Source organism: Coenobita brevimanus, chromosome 6 (genome assembly GCF_032717465.1).
Source record: "Coenobita brevimanus isolate Jiangsu-jjx chromosome 6, ASM3271746v2, whole genome shotgun sequence".
NCBI classification, from domain to species: Eukaryota; Metazoa; Arthropoda; class Malacostraca; order Decapoda; family Coenobitidae; genus Coenobita; species Coenobita brevimanus.
Genome location: NC_136959.1, coordinates 60892386 through 60914863, shown reverse-complemented (window position 1 = coordinate 60914863; position 22478 = coordinate 60892386). Strand labels below are relative to the sequence as shown.

Below are 22478 nucleotides of genomic sequence, written 5' to 3'. Positions count from 1 at the left end.
ATCTGCCAGTATACTTTCCTTGCTTTTCGGTAATCCCTCTTTATAACGAACCTCAGTATACCAAATTTATTATAGTGGACGCTGGACTAATCGAAATCTCGTCATATACCGGACAAGAGTGGGTATACGCCAAGCAGAATTCGGTATAGAAAGCACCAGGTGAAAGGTATTTGAAAAATTTTGTCTTACTGCCGTGGAAAGAACTAATTATGGAAAAAAAGTATCATACTGGAGTAGAAAGTAATTAATTAACTAATATAAAGAGCCGACTATTGGATTTAACAAACTTTCACATGTAATGACCCAGTTAGTTCGTTATATAGAGGGTTTACTTTGTTGTGTTTGGCATTAACACATCCAGCCCGATAACATAACATTTTGGTTCTTATTTGCAACCAGACGATTTCATTCAGCCTCTGGAGGACGTCTCAGTAAGTGTGAAGGAGTTACTGAAAATTGAATCTAATCCCCTCCAGTTCCAAAAGATGAATAAAATCGTCTGGAGATGGCAAGAGTAAGTGTTATTGGATTGAAGCTAACCTCGGATGGCATCATATAATTTCCGTATTGCCCACCAAAAAAAAATAAAAAAAAATAATTAAAAAAATAATCTTTTTTTTTATGTATTTTCTATGTTGATTGTATGTTGCGTAGGTTACTTCTCATACTTAAGTTTTCTGGGTCTTACCTCTTCAGTACGAGGATGTATATGTATTTTATTCACCTCACGGTAGGGTAGGCGCCTTATTACGTGAGTTAGATATTATGTGAGTTAGAAATTAGGTGAGTTAGATATTCCTTTCGTTCTTGGGGTTGTCCTGTGAGTGCTTTACCCGAAATTTAAGCTCTGTTTAGCTGGGAGAAAAGTTTAGAAAAAAAATGCCTCTCCACCCGAAATATAAGTTCTGTATAGCTGAAGGTGAGTAGATCGATAAAATTGCTCTTTACCTGAAATTTAATTTTTTTTTTTTTTTTTCGGCTGAGTTAAAAAATGTTGGAAAAAATGTCTCCTTACTCGAAATTTAAGTTTTGTTTTAGCTGAAAGTTATATAACATTGAAAAAAAAAAATGTCTCCACCCGAAATTTAAGCTCCGTTTAGCCTAGCTGAGAGTGAGAATAGATAGAAGCGTGAAAAAAAAAAAAGAGCCTGAGAGTGTTTATACCATCACCAACAATCATCCTGTTAAATGTGAAATAAACAAGTGGCAACGGGTCCTACTCCACCTGGCCCTGACCCCCCCAAGAACCACAGCCCGACTTGGTGACCTGTGCAAAAACTTGTCTTGTTCTCTTCGAAATTCTTACAGCGGTCAAATGCACTCCGCCGGAACTCTCCCCAACACCTATTCCTACGCGATTTATTTTGTACCTTGCCCTACTCTTGTGTGTTACTTAAATTCTGTAAATATCCCTGTACTATGCATACATAGCGTACAAAACGATATTACCCAGCCATATTCAAAAATAAATCGGTAAGGAAAAGGTCCTAGGGAGCTTGTGACCCGACGAGAATATGGTCCCGTGCTTGTAGAGCGGCTGGTAAGAGATTGGATATTCTTGCCTAGGTATATAGATTAATAGATAAATAAGGATAGTAGCCTCCCATCCTCGAGTTATTAATTTTTTGGTATAGATGGACTGATAGATGTGCAGGTAGGTAGATAGATAGTACCCCAGATAGATTGATAGATAGTTCCCTCTTCCTCCTCCTCCGCGCTTATCCTCTATTGCGTGAGTATTCTATTTATTTATTTATTTATTTTATTCATTTCAGGACAGGATTTTGATCTGGAGAGTAACAGTGACCTCCATTAACCATGTATGCCAAAATTGATGACTATTTGGCAGACCATTGATTCTGAATTAAAACGGGCTTTTCCCACTCAAGTTACCATCTGGTCGAGTCCCCGATACTAAATTGTTTGTCTGTCCATTCACCTTTGTAATTACCGTGTTGACTGTAAACTGAGATAAAACACACACACACACACACACACACACACACACACACACACACACACACACACACACACACACACACACACACACACACACACACACCGTGGGAATCGGCTTTGCGATTGAGGTTAATATAGGGATGCTGACCACGTTCTGCCATCCTAGCCTTCCCTTCCTTCCACATCCCCACGGTGAAGGTACAGTCCTAGTCATTATTGATTAACTTCCTTCATGATTTCTTTATTTATTCTTCACCCATTTGATCATCCATCGTAATCATTTTGCGCTGTAGTTCATCCCTATCCTCCACATCCCTTCTGCCTGCCCCTTCCGTACGATTACGTCTTTTTCTCTATGTTCCTGCGTCATGTTTCAACTATCCCTTATGTTCAGTGACCTCATTTTTATTCTTGCTTCCGCCAGAGGTTTATTCAGCTTGGAAAATCTTTCTTGTAGGAAGGATGTTAATGAAAACTGGCTATGTATACTTAACTCATCCATTTCGGGGGGGGGGGGGGAATCGGCTACGTAAAATCATGTGTCGTGTGGGCTATGCAAGGACGAAATAGGTGTACTGAAAAGGTTAATGCTGTCCCTTCACTATGACCATCCATCCTTCACTTTTCCTTGTTTATCTCCTCCTCTTTGTCACTGTTCAGTCCCTTCTAACTCCTTCCACCTCCTCTGTCCACATATCCAGCCGTTGTCCACGCCTTGGTCCTATCCATCATTTCCCCCATTTTTCTACTATCCTTGTAACCTAATTCTTTCTACATAACCATATTCATCCATCCTCCATAGTCCTGTCTATCCTTTCCATTTACATTTCCAGATCCTTGTAAGTCTCCCTGCACACCATTATCCATCTACCCATCACTCTCATTAACCATATCCATTTACTATTCAAAAGTCTCCTAGACGCCCACACCCTTCTCCATGTTCATTTTGTCCATCCCTCTTTTCCCTATTCCCTGACTTACCCTTCCTCCTCCATCCCCCCCCCCCTTTTTTTTTTTTCATCTCTCTGGTCATCCCTTGCCGCCTATCCATGGCGTTCCTCCTCCAACCTATCCTTCCCTTCGTTCCACGTCTTATCTATCCGTACTTCACGCTTCATGATCTTATCCACTCACTCCTTGCCTATTCATCCTCACGCAGCGAGTATTAATTATCATATCACTAAACTCCCACCTTCACCTTTCAAGCTCCAGTTCTTTATTACCCACCCACTGTTTTCATCTCCACGTTGTGTGATATCTATTCCGATCAGCATAATGAATTCCATTCACTTTACACTCGACCTTTTCAATTCTTCTGGGACTAATCCAGTCTCACCCCCTATTCCAGTCCTCATCCTTCTTAAGCCTAACTCCGTCCGATTTTTTTTTTTAAATCCTTATCCACCACCCCACCACCTCCATAGTAATCTCCTGGGCCCACATGTTACAGGACACATTAAGCACACCTTTCGAACCCATCTCATTCTCCAGTTACTCGGATTAACGTAGCCAGTAGCTCTCTTAGGTAGCAGGTACTCAAATTAATCTGTATCACATCCCAGGTATATAAAATCAACTCATGTCGCTTTCAGGGAACGCAGAATTAATCTCTACCATTTTCCAGATACACAGAATTAAGGCCTCTCGTTTCCCACATATTCCTATTAACCTCTCACATCCCAGTTGCTCATAAATGGCCCATGTCACATCCCACTTCCCACGAAATCCGGTTACCGGTCAGCCATGTCTCTTGCAGGGAATACAAAATTATCCTCATATTATCCAGTTACGGTCGTCCTGGTAATGGTGATCAGGTATATACAGTTCAGCCGGGTACAGTGCTCATAATTAACCCAGCTCTTTTCCCAGGTGCTGTACCCAGAATTAACACGTATCATCTGCCAGGTATACCCAAATTATCCCTGTCGTCTGCGAATCACAGGGTCATTACCTGGGTTGAATTACGGTCGTCCTAGTTTCGGAGACTCGAGGTGGGGTGGGGTAAGGGACGAGGTGAAAGTAAGAGAGAGAGAGACCCGACGATCGTAATCATGCCATACGTCGGTCTAGCCACGATGTTGGGTAGGGTGATGCTGGGGGGATGGGATGGCGATAGTACTGCTCTTTACGTGGCCTCTCTTTATTTACTTTCCTTTTCATCCCTCATGTGTCTCTTTACTCCTTCTTACATTTTGCTTTCACTTTCATCCCTCTTCTGTCTCTTTACTCTTATTCCTTCGTACTTTTTACTTTACTTTCTCATGCATTTTTTTTTTCTTTGGCTACTTCTCACACTTTTTATTCCTTATCACGAGATACTTCAGTCTAGGCACGTTGTTGGTCTGGGTGATATATTTATTTTCTCAGGGCTTTCCTCTTTTTTTCTTTTTCATTTTAGATTGTTACGGGCTCATCTTTACCTAATCGTCTTTGCTTCTTTTACATCCCATCTTTTATTACTTCCTTGTCGCCTCCGTACTTTCGCTATTCTTGTATTCCCTTTTATGCCATTTAGTTCTCTTCCTCGTTTGTTTCATATTCCTTTTATTTTTTACTGTTCTTTTTCCACTTCTCTCACCATTTTAATGATATTTCTGCATCTCTTTACTACCCATCCTCTCTGTTTATTACCTTTTTTTTTTTTTAATCCTCTTTTCATTTTAAGTTGGTTAGGTAGTGGTGGTGTGGGATGCATTGGTATTTTTTTTTATGCACTTTTTCTTTACTTCTCAATAATTATCCTTTTTTTATGAGTGTGTATTTTCTTCCTTGGAACTTTTCTTTACTTCCAGCATCGTTTTCATTTATTTCACCCGTTATATATATATATATATATATATATATATATATATATATATATATATATATATATATATATATATATATATATATTCGTGGCCTTTCCTCTTAAATTTCTTCCTTTGGACACTTTTGTTACTCCTCCCTGCCGTCTGATTTTCTTCTCAACCTTTAACATTCTTTCTCGGTTTTCTCAGTTCATTTTCTTCTTTCGCTTCCCTCTTCCTTCCACTCTCTCGTCCCTCCATTCCCACTCTTTCCTTGTTATACCGCAATCTCTCCTCTCATTCCCTCTCTCCCTCCCTTCCATCCTTCCCTCTCCTTCCTTCTGTCACAGCCCTTCCTCCTTCGCTTCTCACCGCATCTCCTGCCTTATTCAGCTGCCTCAGCCTTCCTTCGTTACCTGCTCAATCATCCAGTTTTCTGGTTTCCTTCCCTCCTTCTCATCTTCCTTCTTTCCCTCTCATCTTCCATCCTTCCCTTCTTATCCCGTCTCTTGCATATCCTACGTCTTTAACTGCCCTCAATCCTATTTCCATCCCTCTCTCTTTTCCATTCCCTTATTTCCCCTCCCTCCCTCTCTTTCTTTACCTTCCATGCTTCCTTCTTTTCATCACTGTCTTCTTTCTCGTCCATTATTCCTTCTGTCCCCCTCTTCCTTCCTTCCTTCCTCATCCTTCCTTCTCATCTCGTAGTCTCTCCTCCTCCCCTTCTCACTCCGTCTCCTTCCTTATTCATACGCCTCGGCCTTCCTTGCACCACCTGCCCTCTCGTCCTGTTTACTTAATCACTCTCGACCCATGGTTCTCTCTCCTAGTTTGTTTCTCTAGCCTCCACCACGCGTTTTTATCCAGCTTAAAGAAAATAAAAGTCGTAGGCAAATAGAAGCGGTCTCGTTACGTCTTAAGCACGATTGTTATATTAGTTTATCTGTTTATTTATATACATTTATCTTATATATTAATTCCTTTTTCTTTAATTTTTTATCCTTTTTTTTATTGCCAGTCGATGCTATTAACCCTGTATTCCGTCGTAGTGAAGGGATAATTTTTTTGTGTCCGCCCTAGTCATCCACCTTTTTTTTTTAATCAGCCTAATGTGTGTGCTTTTTCTTATATTAATACCAGTACTTAATTTTTTCTTTATTATATTTTTTATAATTTATCTTTCTGCCTCTTACTGTGCTTTTCCTTTGTCGTATTTAATTGTATCTTCCACATCCATTCACTCAGTCTTCGTATATAATCAGTCTTATCTTCTTTATCATTTTTTTTTCATATGATTTCACCTTTCAGCATCACTCGCACTCTGTCATTCTTTGCCTTTGTTCTTACTTGGTCATATCCTCTCTTTCGTTTACGTTCTTTGTATTGCCTCGTTTTCATTGTACCTTTCTTTCACTTTTTGTTTTCAGTTGTTTTCTTTTGTGGTTATGTTGATTATCCCACTAGTCTCTCTCTCTCTCTCTCTCTCTCTCTCTCTCTCTCTCATTATTTCTTGGCCATTGTTTGAGTACCTCTCTCTCTTTACAGGTATCATTGCTCATAACCTCTGTCTGTTACCTCTTGATCATCTCTTTTTCTGAACCCGTGTCTTCACCAGTCCGACTACTTTACTTTACCTTACTTTCTTTGACTATTCTCTGTCTTTCCCCTTTGACCTCTTTATCTACCTCTCAACCTTCTCATATTCCTCCCCCCCCACCCCCGTCTTCTTGTGACATATCTACCTCTCCCTCGGTCACTTCTTATCTTCTCTTGCCATCTCCTGACCTTATTCCGTCCTCCCACTTTGACCTCTTTATCTACCTGTCACAACCTTCTTATATCTACCTGCCCCCTTTCTTCTTTTGACATGTATATCTACCTCTACCTCCCTCACTTCTTAATCTTCTCTCGCCATCTCCTGACCTTTCTACCCAGGTGTCTGTCTCCCTCTCCCTCCCTCACTTTATATCTTCTCTTCCCATCTCCTGACCTTTCTACCCAGGTGTCTCCTCCTTCCCAACCTTACCCCTCAACCCTTCATCTCGTTTGACCCACATGGAGCCCTTTGGTATTTTCATTTATTATTGTACTAGTTTGTTGATCACATATATTGTAAACTGATTTTATTTATTTATTTCTTTGTTTATTTTTGCTTTTCAGTCTCTGCTGGATCTCCGTTTCGACATTTTAGTATTAACTTTAATCGTACAACACATACGTCACAGTCCCTCAAACAATATATCACTTCGCAGAAAGATATTATTGACCTCCATTGTAGTAGGGAGTAATTTTTCTTTTCACCTTTTCACCGCCCATTCAGTCTTGGTTTCAACATTTCCAGCTTTCACAAATACACGCCAGTTCTTCAGTCAGATCACTTCCCCCTCAGCTCCCCTCGTTTGTTCAGTGACCTTCTTCCCCTCGTGTGCTCTGGCTTCTGGTGTTCACTCCCCAACCCCTTCTCTCCCCTCACGTGTTCTTCCTTAGCCCTTTCTTCACGCTCCTCCCCTTCCTTGCAAGAGAGAGAGAGAGAGAGAGAGGGTTTTACACCACAGCCCCTCTTGTTGCATTCAGCTGTGTGTGTGTGTGTGTGTGTGTGTGTGTGTGTGTGTGTGTGTGTGTGTGTGTGTGTGTGTGTGTGGAGCATTCACGAGAGAACAAGAAACCAAGAGTAACTTTCCCTTCCTCTCTTTGATCATTCTCCTCTCTCCCATTCTTCTCTCTGACTATCACTTCAGTTTTTCCCTGCGCATTCTCATGTACTTCACGGATCAACAATACCTTACCCCCCCCCTCTCCCTCTCCCTCTCTCTCTCTCTCTCTCTCTCTCTCTCTCTCTCTCTCTCTCTCTCTCTCTCTCTCATTCCTATTTTCGTTATTTACATCACCTCCGCTTTTATGATCCGTTTTCTCTGTATTTTGTTGAAGTTGCCAATTCTTGTTTTTGTTACTTATTTTATCTGACCTCTCTTCCTTTGGCTTCATACTTATATTTATACTTATATTTACCCTTCAGCATCTACGTGTCTGTTTTATTTTTGGTCTTAAAAGTTTCTTCATATATTTTTCACCATTATCTTCCCTTTTGTCTTCCCAAGTTTACCAGCTCTTTTCCTTCCACTGTTTTTCCTCTTTTTGACAGCATCTCCCTGTCTCCCTATCTCTCGTCATCCTTTGTTGCATCAATCTTTCATTTATTGCATCTGTCTTTCACACTTTCGTATTTCATTTGCTCATTTCATTTTTTTTTTTCTCTTTGCGTCTGCCCTCCGCGTGTCTTTCTCTCGTCCTTTCTTCGCTTCTTTTTTTTTTTACGTTCTCTTTTATCCTTACATCATCATCGGCTCTTCTTCAAGCCTCTCCCTTCTTACCATTTCACCAGTCCCATTCGTGACTTGTATGGCTTTCCTTGGCTGTTTAACCTTTCCTCTCTTTCTTCTGTCTGTATTGCCTTTTCTTGTGTGTGTGTGTGTGTGTGTGTGTGTGTGTGTGTGTGTGTGTGTGTGTGTGTGTGTGTGTGCATCTCCTCTCACTCTTCTCCCTATTTAAACTTTTTTTTTTTTCCTTGACTTTGATACTCCCAGTCTTTCTCGTGTCTTTTTTTTTTTCCTGTCTCATTGTCTTATCCGTCTCTGCTTCCTTCTTCTCCTCTTCTCTTTTTGTCTCGCTTTCCCTTTCTTCCTTTCCTTTCCCTCTTCGCTCACCTCCTCCTCGTCTCTCATCACGTCCTCTTCTCCCACCTCTTCCTCGTCTCCCATCTCCTCCTCTTCTTCCATCTCCTCCCCTCTACTCCATCAACTTCTCTGTACTCTCCACATCTCTCTCTTTTCTCCTCCCCACTCCCACTCTTCCCTATTCCTCCCCAACTCCTCTTACTACTACACCACCGCCATTCACGAGTTATGTGGCTTCGTTTAGCGAGTGTCATTCTCTCTTTCATTCAACCCACTCTCACGACTTACATGTTTCTGTGTGTGTGTGTGTGTGTGTGTGTGTGTGTGTGTGTGTGTGATACCGGTACGTCTCTCTCTCTCTCTCTCTCTCTCTCTCTCTCTCATACGTATTCTTATATTTCCCCCATTTTTTTTCATATACCATCTTTTTTTTCCACAAGTCCATCAATCCTCATTCCTCTTTCCCACCGTTTCACATCTTTCGTTCCATCCACTTAGTTTCACATCTCCTCGTCCCGTTTTACCCCGTAGCGTTCTTCCCACCGTGACCTGTGCCATATTAAGACGCGCGTTTCCATTTGCGTAGCCTTACCTGCCTCACCTGTTAATTGATCTAGCGGTTCTCGTGGCGTAACGCGTAGAAGAGGGTCAACCTTTGCCTTCCTGGTTAAGTTACCTGCGTATTTCTGCGTTAGGACGTTTACACCTTTCACTACGGTGATGTCTTGGAGTCATATTCTCGTCGGATAAGGAAGCTCCCTAACACCTTTTCCTTAGCAGTTTATTTTTGTGTGTGCTATATTATTAATTGTTTCTCTTATTTATGCAGTCTGTGTCGATACTGCAAAGGAATGAATATGATACAAAAGCATTTAGGACTACGCGTTTTACTCTGACTTTGCCCAACATTGTCATTTCTCCATCTAGAATGCTAAATTGTAAGACGAGATTAACAATAGATTCTGATGCCAGTCATGAAGTTTTTTTTTTTTTTTTTTTTTTTTTTTTTTTTTTATAAATGTGACCGACTCTGGGCATAGGCTTCACAGCCTGCTTTCAAGGCCCAGTAGTCCTCCTACGTACCGCACACCTCTTCATGTCACCACTTCGGCGCTAACACCCACCGTCCATACTGAATACATGCTAGGGCTGTCTCATACAGGACTGGTGTATTGGTGCTCTGGAAAGAATTGGAAAGTCTTGGTACTGTCTTATTCCACCACTGAGTGAGGTGAAATAAGCTACAAAAGGACGAATATCTGAGCCAGGTTAAGGTGAAAATAGTATAGTAATGTGTAAGACGTAAAATAAATCGTCAAGAAAGAGATGTTCGTAAGCTTCCACACCCTACGGGAATACGGGCCTTGGGTGTAATTCTTGCTGGCCCCAGACGATTTTATTCAGCTTTGGAGAGACCTTTAGGAGGAAGGTAATGAAGTATGTTAAAACATGTAGTTTGAGCGTCTGTCGAAAAATTAATATAATCATCTGGAAATAACAAGAATAAAGAAAAACAACTGCGTAATCGGGTAAAAGAACTTACGTGTGTGTTTTGTGTAGCTTGTAAGTCTTCACAGTTCTGGATTTTGCGTAACGCGTAGGCGGGTCGCCAGTCTTGGCAGTTAAGTGTATAGTTTCCATGTGGCGTAAGAGGTTGGTTAGCGTATTTTGTGTAACTGTGGCATAAGAGGTTAGGTGTGTAGTTTGCGCAGCTGTGGCATAAAAGCTTAGTGTATTTTGCGTAGCGATGACGTAAGAGGTTAGTTAGGTGTGTATTATGCTGTGGCGTAGGAAGTTAGTGTATTTGCATAGCTGTGGCGTAAAAGGTTAGTTAGATGTATTTTGCGTAACTGTGGCGTAGCAGGTTAGTTGGGTTTGTAGTTTTACGTCTTTCCGCATTTGGTATCGTCTGTATTTTGTGTATGACGTAAGATGGTTAAACACTGAATCTTCCCCAGTTACGGTGCTCGCTTAATAGTCGTGCCGAATTTTTGAGATTGAGACCCATAACGTTGATTGATAGTTTATTTTTATTTTTTTCTTTACGAGCCATAATTATAGAAAGTGCCAGAGTAATTTATGCTACCTCAGTGCGTCCAAAACAGAAAAAATGGTTCACGAAGATCTATAATTTTTCCTGGCCTATATACGTCTTCAGGTATTCAGCGGTTCTCTTTGGCGTAGAGCGTAGGAGTTGGGAGTTAGCCTTAGCCCTCGCAGTTGAGTTTACCAGCGTATTTTGCGTAGGTGGTAACGCATTATTCTCCCCAGTTGTTTTTGCGTAGCTCGTCAAGTTGCTGAGTAATTTCTTCCTGTCATCATCATCAAAAAGGCGTTCTGATTGGCCTTCATGTGGATGAAAGGCAGATCATGATTGGGTGAGAACTTCATTTTAGTTTTACAATAATTGCATATAAATTACGGTACAAAATCGTTTATACAGGCGCGTATTAACCACGATGATATAATATTTTGCTTAGGACGTAAGAAGATAACTGGGATCCTTGGTGTAAAGAAGAGGTATACCCATTAACTTAGGTCCATGGTTACATCCCAGTTATTCTTATCGTAGGGCGAAGAAGCAAGCGTTAGTCTTCAAGGAGGGAGTGTAACCCAGGGAAGAGTACTTGGCCGCCTAAGTGCCTGTATTGTCACCTTTAACATTTTACTGGGGTAGATTTTTTTTCCTGCTTGTCATAATCGTGTAGTTTACGCGTCAGTGATTTACCGTACTGGTTTTGAGCCTCTTATCGAAACAAAGGTGAATCGTGATACTTGTTTTCACCATTCACTGCTAGTATTTTTCTCAGTATTAATATTTTTTTTGTTAGTTTAAATGTAATAATTTTATCGCGTCCAAACAACGGAGGACTTTACCCCTTCCATCCTGTGACGCATTTTTTTTTATTCAGTTTTGAAAGATTTATGTATCCCCTCCTGTTCGAAAAGTCTCCCCCCCCCCCTTCAGCCAAATGAAACAGTAAAAAAAAAATGAAAGTGTTACCGGAATGAAGGGATTAACAGCACCCTGGTGTTGAGTATGGTATTTGGCTTTAGGTTAATTCGGTGCAGGGACTATTTGATCTTGGGATTAATTGGGGGTGAACATTGTTTACTAGTGCATTGTGATTTATAAAGCGCATAAACACTGACAATATGTAGGTCAATGAAAGTAGACTTAGAACTTGAAATGTAGGTTAACGAAGGTAGCTGTAGAATATAGAAAGTATTTTAACGTTGGTACACGTAGAATGTAAAGTGCAGTTTCATGACAAAGTTCAGAATATAAAATATAATGATTAGCTGAGAATATAAGTGTAGTTTAATGCTAAGCTCAGAATATAAAGTGTAGTTTAATTATAAGCGCAGAAAGTAAAGTGTAGTTTGATTATAATAAACTCTGAATATAAATTTTGGTTTAACGATGATATACTCAGAATATAAAGTGTAGGTTACGAATGGTAATCTTGAATTTGCAATAAAATCTCAAATTATGAACTATCGTCGTTGGAGACTTATAAAATTCGTCCTTAGTTTGTAGTTTATGCTGGTAATTACCTTGCATGATACGGCGTTAATTACAGGTTAATTAGAGTTTAGGTAGATAAGGAGGATAAGTGAAAGTATTGAGTAAAAGTGCCTCGTGCCACAGGTATCAGTAGAGCATTTTGTTTTATAATATATTTATTTATGTATATGTGTATTTTTTTATGCGCTAATGTTATAAAGTTTAGCCTAGACTGCGGTGCTGTGCGACACGGCAAATCGATAGGCCACCCCTCACAAGATACAGCGTCTGGAAATGCAGGTACTGTAGATAGATATATGGAGATAGATAAGTATAAAACTATTTCACACTACTTCCTCTCTGGTATAGACAGCATTACTATGAGAACCAGCGAGTCATTGCAGGGGGTTGGGGGTGGGGGTGTTGGTGGATGGGGGTAGCTAACTGATGGGGGGGGTAGTTGGGGGTGTATGTGTAGGCGGAGGGGGGGGTGTAGTGGGGGTCCGGCACGTGAGGAAAGGAAGGTTCTAGGTATTGTCCATGCTTCCACCACCACACCCTGCAGTCTCACCTCCCTTACTCACACTTATTCACCTTTATAATTCACCTTCCTCCTGTTACTCACCTTGGTAATTCACCTTCATGCACCTACTCACCTTCCACCTTGCCATTTTCACTTTTTTTTTTAAGCACCTAGCCAATTAATCAATATTGATTATCACTTTCATATTTTACTTTCTTGCTACTTTGTCACTTTCCACCTTCGATAGTCACCTTCACTCATCTGCTCACCTGTCTCACCTTGCCATTTTTCACCGTATTTCTGATCACCTTCTTTATTCATCTTGTCACATATTCACTTTTTCATTTTCGTCATTCACTCATGCACACACCTGTTCTCCTTTCTTACCTTTAATTACAGTCACCCGTTATCACTGCCATTGTTTACCAAAAATTTGAGGTCGGGCGTCACAACCTGAAATTAATATCACTCGGTGCATTAGATCATTTGCATAACCAGTCCTTTATTAATAACAAGGCGCTCGGTGTTGCAGGCATCTGTTGCTAAAATTTTTCTTTTTTGGTGTTTATTTTGTAGTTCTTTGTTAGTCAGCATTATTATTATTATTATTATTATTATTATTATTATTATTATTATTATTATTATTATTATTTATTGTGGGTGTTACTAATACTATGTGTTTTCCTTTAACTGGATTTTTTCTGTAACTAATAGTGCTGATTTCCCCCCTTCCCCCTTCGAATCAGGTGACTTCTTATTTTTATTTTTTTTGTCCTTGAATCTGGTCACCTTTTTTTTTTTTTTTTTTTTTTTACTCCTTGAAGCTGGTGACATCTTCTTTTATTTTTAGTTTATTATTGCTATTTCCAGACGAATTTATTCAACTTGGAAAATGCATCACGTATTGAAGGGATTTAATAAGACTAAATACTGTATAATGCCTCCAGATATGTCTCTTAAGATGATCTGAAAGTAAGAAGAATATATTAAGACGTTATGGTGTAGAAGGGGCTATTTTTTTTAACGTGTTTCTTTCCTTGTTCCTTGTTAGTCATCATTCTGTATTTCGTGGATGTGTTATGAGTGGACTCCCTTTTCTTTGTAACTTATAACTCTGATTTTTTTCCCCCCAGGTAAGTGTGCTCGAGTGTTTGTTTACGTGTGGTACCTTGCCTTGTTGCCGTCGCCATTGTGGTAAGTTATCGCCTTTTCTTTTTTATATTTGTTTTACTTTTTTTATGTACTTATGTGTGCAGTAATATTTCAGCTTAATGTTGGATTTATACTCTCTGATTGTTCGTTACCGTTCACCTTCCATTGTTGTGCGTGGTATGCTCCTATGTGGTTCACTGTATATTAGGTATGTCCAGTTTAATGTTGCTATCCGTCGATTTATTAGAGCACTGAGTTAGTTACAGGTATGCTTGATATAGTTAGGTGGTCCAGAAATAACGTGTGAGAATGGGGAAGCTGCTTGAACATGAGAACAAATACTTATCTAGTAATATTTAGCTAGTTATTATATACTGAACAATTGTAGGCAGGTTTTATTTTAACAGATGAACAGAGGAAGGAAATACAAATATAAATACAAAAATAGAGTCCATACACCAGACTACAGGTGTCCTCCATTATTCAAACAAAAAAAAAGTGTAACAGTTGGACTTGAACTGCAGTTGGTTGAAGTTTAGGGGGAAACTAATCTGGGAAAGAGAGTTCCAAAGAGCAGCAGTTCGGGGAGTGACGGATACAGTACATCCACCCCACTAGGGATAAAGCAACTTCTACATACATAGCCTCACAAGTCTAATGTATGTAGGATGTGTGCTGGGTGTGTTTCTGTAGATGTAAGGGGGAAGGCGGGTGTAATTGGCTGGTAAAATAAGACTGGAGTAGGTCATTTGTTTTCACTTTTAGCAGAGTCATTGTACACGCGTCCAGTCATCCACAGACCTATTGTCAGTGGTGTGTGTGTGTGTGTGTGTGTGTGAGAGAGAGAGAGAGAGAGAGAGAGAAATTTCTTCGTCAGTCATTTCTCGTTAGTTCCGTATTTGATTTAATATCCATTTTCTTTTTCTTTTTACTTGCTTGAGTCTTTGTCATTTTTCCATACTTTTTAGTCCTACTGTTTTTTGCTTCCCTGGATTATTTTGTCGTTTGCTTTTATCCAGTGTCGTATTCCCTTTTCTTCATGTTCCTTCCTCCTTGCCCTTCTCTAGTTTTAGCGTCCCCCCGCCCCCCCTCCCATTTTGTTCGTTCAGTTTCTTCTTTCATTCATTTATTCTTTTCTTGTACACATGTCTCTTCTTCGTTCATCACTTCTTTTCTGTTTCATTTTTTTTTTTCCTTCTTCCCTTTACTGTTTATCTTTTTCCTTGTTCTGTTTTTCTATTCCTTCGTAGTACGTAAAATTCTCCACTTCCTCTGCCCCGTCATCCCCCAGCTTATCTTTATCTTGCATCTCCATCGTTTCATCACCTGTCGCTTCCATTCACCCACTTCCTTTCCTCTTTGCTTCCTTTCCTTGTGTTTTTCCTTTTCTTTCCCTATCTTTGGTAGGCATAAGTCGTAATCCATTATTCCCTCTACATCATCTGTTCCACCTCGCCATCCCTATCCACTCTCCCCTCCCCCTTCATTGCGTCCTCCTCTCTCTCATGTCTCCATCTTCTTTCCTTCTTCCTCACTTTTCGTCTCCTTCCTTCTTCTCTCCCAGTTCACAGGAAGGCACAAGTTAGGGCCCACCATTAGCCCACTACCTCCCTTTGGAATTCATCACAGGTGGATAAGCTTTTCCGACCCCAATCATTCCGCTACGGTAAAATGTAGGGACGTTCCAACCACCCCATTATGTTAACAAGGAGGGTGGAGATGGGGAAGGGAGAGAGAGAGAGAGAGAGCGAGGTGGGGGTGGGGGGAGGTGGCGTATGAGATTCTTAAGACCCTCTCCTAAGCGTCTCATTTTGCCTACTGCTAAACATTTTCTTTTATATAATGTATTCCCATTTTGTTAGTTATTTATATCTTTTAATACCAGCGTGAGTTTGAATCTACAACATACCTGTCTATTGCCAGACGCCTCAATCCCGTAAGCGGTGGCCACAAACAAATCGCCTCCATGTCGCCCTGTCTGCAACATGTCAGAGGATATTAGTGTGTAATATACAGAATAAATCGCAAGGGAAGAATTGTTACTTAACTTCCATAGTCATAATTGGAGGCCGAGTGTAGTGGTGTAGGCTAGGTTGGATGGTGTGAGATGGAGGGTGTACGCTGGAGATATTTTGTAGTGGTGTAGTGTAGGTTGGATGGTGTGAGGTGGAGGGTGTATGCTGGAGAGATATTGTTGGGGTGTAGGCAGGCTAGACTGGACGGTTAGAGATGGAGGGTGTAAGCTAGAGACAGTGTATGGGTGTAGGCTAGGCTGGATGCTGATACATGGATGGTGTAGGCCGGAGATTGAGTGTAGGGGTGTGGGCTAGGCTGGATGGTGTAGGCCTATTCGTTATTGGGCCAGTGGGTGGGTGTGCTGTGTGTAGAAAGAAGTCCCTCCACCATTGCCCCTCCAGGCTAACAAACCAGGCCTGTTTACCTAGGCTGTTAGGTAGGCCCTCCTTGCTCCCTACCTGTACACTCACTTTCTCTCTCACCGTGGCATGATTTTTTTTTTTTTTTTTTACTGCTTTTTGGGTACCTTTTTTTTGGGGGGGTATTAGTATTTCATTTTGTTTTATCTTTATTATTATGGCATGTTTTCTGTTGCTTGATTTTTATAGCAGTCAGTTTGCTATAATACTTGTGCCAGTTATTCTTTGCCTCGTCTGTCTTTCAGCCTCGCTCTCTCTTTCGGCATTGGATGCTGCTGCTGCTGTCTTGCTCTCCCATTCTTATTCTCGTAGCACAGTCATTCCCTTAGATAGGAGCCTCCATGTATGGAGCAAGCGACCTACATCACTTATTTTTATGAATGCTGGGTAGCCTACTTGTGCCTCTTGCCCAGCCTCATCATAATTCGCCTCCCCTTGCCTTTTATCCCCTCTAACTTACTCCTCGTATTCTCGACAGCTTCCCACCTATCCTAGTCTTTTATCCACACTCCTTCCTCTGCCTTACTCCTATAGTGCCCTCTTCCCCTGCCAAAATACTCCCTACCACCCTTTCCCCATGCCTGCCTTCTTCTCCCCATCTCCTGTACTTCCCATCCTATCATCCTTATACCACCTCGTCACCTTAACGCTACCTATACTCGCCTTACCTCTCCCCCTTTGCTCAATCTTTCAATCATAACCCTGCCTTTCACCCTGCCTTAGGCTCACTTTCACCCTTGCCACTTACCTACCCTGAATTTTACCCACCCGACATTATACGTAACATCCACTTATCTACCCTACATCTTACTAACCTTGCCATATTGCGACCCCGAGCACACTGCCACCCTTACCACACTACCACTGCAACCACACTACCACTACTACCACATATACACCTCGCAAGCACCCCTCCCTTTAACATCCCTCTACCTCTTCCATCCCACTTTCTTTCGCATTCCTTTGTCACTCCTATCACTTCAGCTCTCCCATGTCCTCAGCCTCTTAGTCCTCAGGTTATCCAGTTCTTTACACCTCCCATGCCTCTAGCTCTCTTACCTCTCTTACCTCTTTACCTCTCCTATCTACCGTTCCCACGCCTTATCTTTTTCCTTACCTTTCCCATTCTATGCCTGTCTCCCCTTTTCTTCCTCCATCCCCCTCACGAATCACTATCTCCCTCAGAGTGACCGTAGAACGCACCCAATATTGACAACAGCTGTTAATTTGCCTCGTCTGCACCCACTTGTTAATGCCTGCTATTACTGAAGGTCTGGTGGTGCGGGAGAAAGTATTATTAAGTGTTTTGGCGAGCGTCTGACCTTGCTGGCTACTGACACAGCTGGGAAATATATTAGCACTGTGGCTCGTAGGGTGTGTGTGTGTGTGTGTGTGTGAAAAGTTTTGTGATCGGGGCACGATTTTTTTTTGGGTGAGGGGGCAGGGGTTTGCTAATTCTTGCATGAAGCCTGCTTGTCCCCATTTCGAGATTTGTTGGTTATTCGTGAGAGAGAGAGAGAGAGAGTTACATGCTACTAGTGATTCGCTCGCTTAATCATGTAATTCAGTTTTGAAAGGGGAGGGATGAGAATGAGTCAAACTATTCCAATTATACACCTGTCAGACAATCAGTTTAGAAAAGGCATGACTCCACCTCAGTCTGACTTCCATAAGAGAATTTCATGCTCTGCCAGTAAGCCCCAGCCGTATCGCTCTCATCTGGACCGACATCTCAATATTATCAAATCAAAGTGTGGCTTCCCCGGTGATGATAAAAGTTGGTGACGTGTGGCATTGGCACTGCTTGGCTGCCGGGGTGTGTTGGCCCAGTCTCGGTCAGTGCCACCCCATGACGTCATATGCAGGCACCCTCACCCCTAATCCCTGCTCCTGTACCCCTTTTCTCTGCTTTCTCCCCTCGTCTCGCTCTCTGCTCTCTCTCCTGTTTCTCCTTTTCTCTCTCCCTTCTCCCCCGCCATACTTCCCATCCTTCTCTCCCAGCTCCCTCCTTTCCTTATCGCCTCCTCCCTTTTTCCCTACTTCCCTCCCCACAGCATTCTCCCCTCATCTCCCTGTATCCTGCGTTCCTCATTCATTTCTCCCCACCCGTCTCTTCTCTCTTCCCCTTCTGTTCTGTCACTCTATCCACTGTGCCCTTTTCCCTGTTCCTGTCTCCGTTGTCCCTTTAGCCACATTTTCTCCTCCTCCTCCTCCTCTCTTTTTTTTCCCATCTCGTCCGATCCGTTTCGCCTCTCCCACTGGACCGTTTTCGTTTCATATCTCCCTTTCACTCCTTTCTCCCTTCTCCCCTTTTCACCTCTCCCACCTATTACCTTCTTTCCCTTTCCTCTTGTCAAACGTTTCCCACTCTACTCTTTGTCTCCAGTTTTTCCCTTTTCTCCATCCTTCTCAGACCTTTCATTCGTACCCTGCCTCATCTTCCCTTCTTCCTCCATCATTCCCCCCTCTCTTCCTCGATTTCTAGAGTACCCAAAACATAACCCCATTGGTGTTGCCTTCCCTCTCTTGCCTTGCATCTCTCTCCCTCTCAGTCCTACATGACCTTCCTTTCTTTTTCCCTTTTCCTTGCTTGTTCACTCTTCCTTCCGCCCTCTTCCCCTCTCCCTCGCTCCCTCCCCCTCTCCTCCATCTTCATTCTCTCCACCCTTCCCCTCTCAACGCCACACATACCTCACTTTTAGTATTGTCAACTCACTCTCCCTCCTTCCTTCCCTCCTCCTTTGTCTCCCTCCCTTCCACCTTCTTCCATCTTAATTTTCTCCTCCCTCCCTTCCTCTACGCCACACATACCTCACTTCTAGTATTGTAAACTCACTCTCCCTCCCTCCTTTCCCCCTTTCTTTCCCTCCTTCCCTCCCCTCCTTCCTTCCCTCGTTCCTACATCTTTTTCCCCTCCACCTTCCCTTCCTCTACGCCACACATACCCCTCTTCTAGTATTGTCTTGGTCACCTGCGACACCTTTATCTCCACAGCACACCTCGCAAAAACTAGTTATGAGTTGCATTAAGGTCTTGCTTGCCACCCCATGAAATATGTATGACAGCCTGGACGTAAACAGGCGTATGTTTTTTCTTTTTTTCTATGTTTGGACTTCGGTATTAGTCTCAGGTAAAGTTGGTCTGTTGGTCAGGGGGACGTTGTGTGTGTTGTGTGTTTGAATTAGGGTGTGTGTTTGGTTTGTGTGTGTGTGTTTTTGTTAGTCTTTCAGTCAGGATAGCGTTGTGCGTTGCGTTTGTGTTAGGAATTGTGTGTTTTGTAGTCAAGGTTATTATTGTTAAGCGACGTTTATGGAAGGAGAGTAAGGTGTTTGTCGATCCGTGTTTAGTGTGTTGAGAGGTTAGTTTATTCATCACTCCTAACGGTAACGTGTGTTGTTTAATTCTGAATGCTTACACACGATTTTCATCAGCATGGAAGAGATTTTGGAAGTGGGGGGGTTTGATGTATCCTTAATTAACCTCTTCAGTACGAGAAGTCTGTCTTGGGTACTTTGGAGGTATCATGGAAAAAGTAGACGTCATTGTATTGAGAGAGAGAGAGAGAGAGAGAGAGAGAGAGAGAGAGCGCAGGATGTTTGGCATTGGTGCACAAGGTTGCCATGTAACATATTTGACAGTGGAGATTAGATGAGTGCAGTGCTGACTTTATGAAGATGATTAGCTTCACCTCCCACATGTTGCTGATATACCCTTTGTGCGTTGATACTATAGTTATTATACTTCTTCCTCCGTCTCAGCTAAGTTTCCTCCCCTCCTTCCCTCTCTCCCTTTCATCTTTTTTGACCCTCCCTCTCTCAGCTACCCCTCCTCATGTATCCTCCTTCTCCGTCCCCTCTTCCCTTTTCCATTCCTTTTCCACTCTTCACCCCACAAAGACCCCACATCACCTCCATCTTTTTACCTAGCGCCTCCCTTCCCCCCCTCTCAACTAGTTCCATGAAACCCCCTCTTGTTTTACTTTGTTCCCCCTTCCCAGCAGGCCCCCCCTCACTTCCCTCATCATTTTACATCACCTTCCACTCCCCTGACCCTCCCCCTCCAACTCCAACTTCCCACCTCCCAGCGCCCCTCCCCCTCCAACAACTTCCCACCTCCCAGCGCCCCTCCCTCCTCCGCTTCACATGCATAAGCTCGTTTTCTCCTTACCTTTCACGTGGCCACTCTCACCTGCGCTCCATTATATAAAGCAGGCCACTCTCGTACCCTCCACTCCCCTCACTTCAGTTCTCTCCCCTCCCTCTTTCTTCCCTTCTTTCTCTTTTCCACTACGCTTTCCCCCCCCCCCCCACCTCATCTTATCTTCTGTTTTCTTTTTCTTCACGTCTCTTCCCCCTCCCCCTCTTCCCTTCCCTCAAACCTTTTCTTCGTTCATCCCCTCTCCCCTTCCCTTCCTCACCTCCTTTCCCCTATTTACCTTCTAGCCACTCTCACCTCCTTGTACCCCAACGACCCTGTCTCATCCCCTCACCTTCCTACTTCACCTTCTCAACTTCCTCCCATCTGCCTTTGTACCTTCTCTTTACTTAGTCCAAACCCTCTCATCAATCCCGCTTTTCTCTCCTTTTACCCTTGTACTCTCTCTCCTCTTTACTTCATTACTTCTTCATCCTCATTTTCCTCATTTTTTCCCTAAAACATTTTATCCTGCGTCATATGTAATTTATTTTTCGTATTTCATTACCATTTTTTCATAACTTCCTTCACATCATCATCGTCATTCCTCATCACCTCGTCGTCATCATCTTCCTGTCATTGTAGAAAAAAACACTGGAAAAGATGTTAAGTGCAGCTAAACCATGTAAGGTAGCTACATTAAGTGTCTCAAGACTATCTGGCTCTTCTTATCATTCCGTTCTCCCCATCATCACCCTAGCTTCTCCCTCACCCTAGCCTCTCACCCTCACCCTTTTCCCTCTCTCACCTTAGCCTCACTCTTTTCCCTCTCTCACAGCCTCCCTCACCCTCACCCATATTCCTCACATCCTAGCCTCTCCCCCACCCTCCCCCTTTTCCTTTTCTCATCCTAGCCTCTCCCTGACCCTAACCTGGGCTCCCTAACCTCACCCTTCACGCCCTCCTTCACCCTCTCGTCACCTGGTTGTCAAGGTTGATGGGATAATGGTCAGGCCTGGTTGTCTGCTAATATCAAATTCACCCAAAGATTTGCTTCTCCAATTTCCATATTTTCTTCCTTGTTTGTTTTGTTTTTCATAAGTTTTGCGACTAAGACTGGAGTTTTTGAATTAGGTTTGCGTACAGTCAGATGCAAATATCCGTTCCTCTTTTCCTGTCTGTCATCATCGCCTTATTCTTACATGCTTGAGACGTGATGGACTAAGGTGTATGTTATCATCCATCTGTCAGTAATTTTTTGTCCTCTACGTCTCACTGAAGGGTCCGTGAATCCAGCTGAGAGAATGTAACGGGGGAGAATAGAACAGGAGAGGCGAACAAGAGAATTAAACAGGAGAGGCGAACAAGAGAATTAAACAGGAGAGGCGAACAAGAGAATTAAACAGGAGAGGCGAACAAGAGAATTAAACAGGAGAGGCGAACAAGAGAATTAAACAGGAGAGGCGAACAAGAGAATTAAACAGGAGAGGCGAACAAGAGAATTAAACAGGAGAGGCGAACAAGAGAATTAAACAGGAGAGGCGAACAAGAGAATTAAACAGGAGAGGCGAACAAGAGAGAGAATGAAATAGGAGAGGCGAACGGGAGAGAGAGAATGAAATAGGAGAGGCGAACGGGAGAGAGAGAATGAAACAGTTGGGAACGAGAGAAACTGAAAAGGAGAGGTGAACGTACTTTTGCGTTTGACTCGGCAGATTCCCCTTCTGGTAATCCTTATATATTTATTCTGGGGACGCAAATTTGAAGCCAAACTTTGAATACTGTTATTTGCCGAGAACAAGCCCGGCGTTGCATTCCAGCACGATGAGTGTTAAGGTCAAAGGTCAAGGTTAGGACGGTCCGGATTTGTGACCACAGGGATCGGTCGTTATGGGAAACTTTAACTTTAGTCCGATGGTGTGGTTTTGATTGTGTTCTTGCTACCCTTAGACCGTTTTTTTTTTTTTTCCGTAGAACTATACCCCCTTTACTTTAACTTGGCCTAAAAGTGTTCTCTCTCCATGTTGATTGCCGAGTTGTAATAATATATTGCCACTTGAATATGGTGCGAGTCGTGAAAAAGTGCTGTGAAAAGGGTGTAGAGCCGTAGCAGTGTCATTTTCAGCCATTGTCCTATGTGAAGTGAAATAAGCTGCAAAAGGACGAAAATCTGGGCCAAGTTATAATGCATATTCTTAAGGTTTCCAGCTTGAGGGGCTGTATGTCGCCTGAACTAACCCCCTTGTGACTAGAGACCTTTTGGAAGTATAATAGTCGGACAGTAAAAATAAGGTGCTGAAATGCGTC

General features: G+C 42.4%; 1 protein-coding gene and 1 long non-coding RNA gene across 7 annotated transcripts in view; both read left to right on the top strand.

Moving 5' to 3' along the window:
• Rbfox1 (RNA-binding Fox protein 1) overlaps positions 1–22478 on the top strand; it is a 377774-nt gene that overhangs the window by 34025 nt on the left and 321271 nt on the right. The gene's annotated exons all lie outside the window — the stretch shown is intronic.
• The window catches only part of LOC145402419 (uncharacterized), a 55578-nt gene that overhangs the window by 1141 nt on the left and 31959 nt on the right, over positions 1–22478 (top strand). Inside the window, exon 2 of the long non-coding RNA XR_013897770.1 lies at positions 13584–13644. This is a non-coding gene — a long non-coding RNA (uncharacterized LOC145402419). The remainder of the gene's footprint in view (positions 1–13583; positions 13645–22478) is intronic.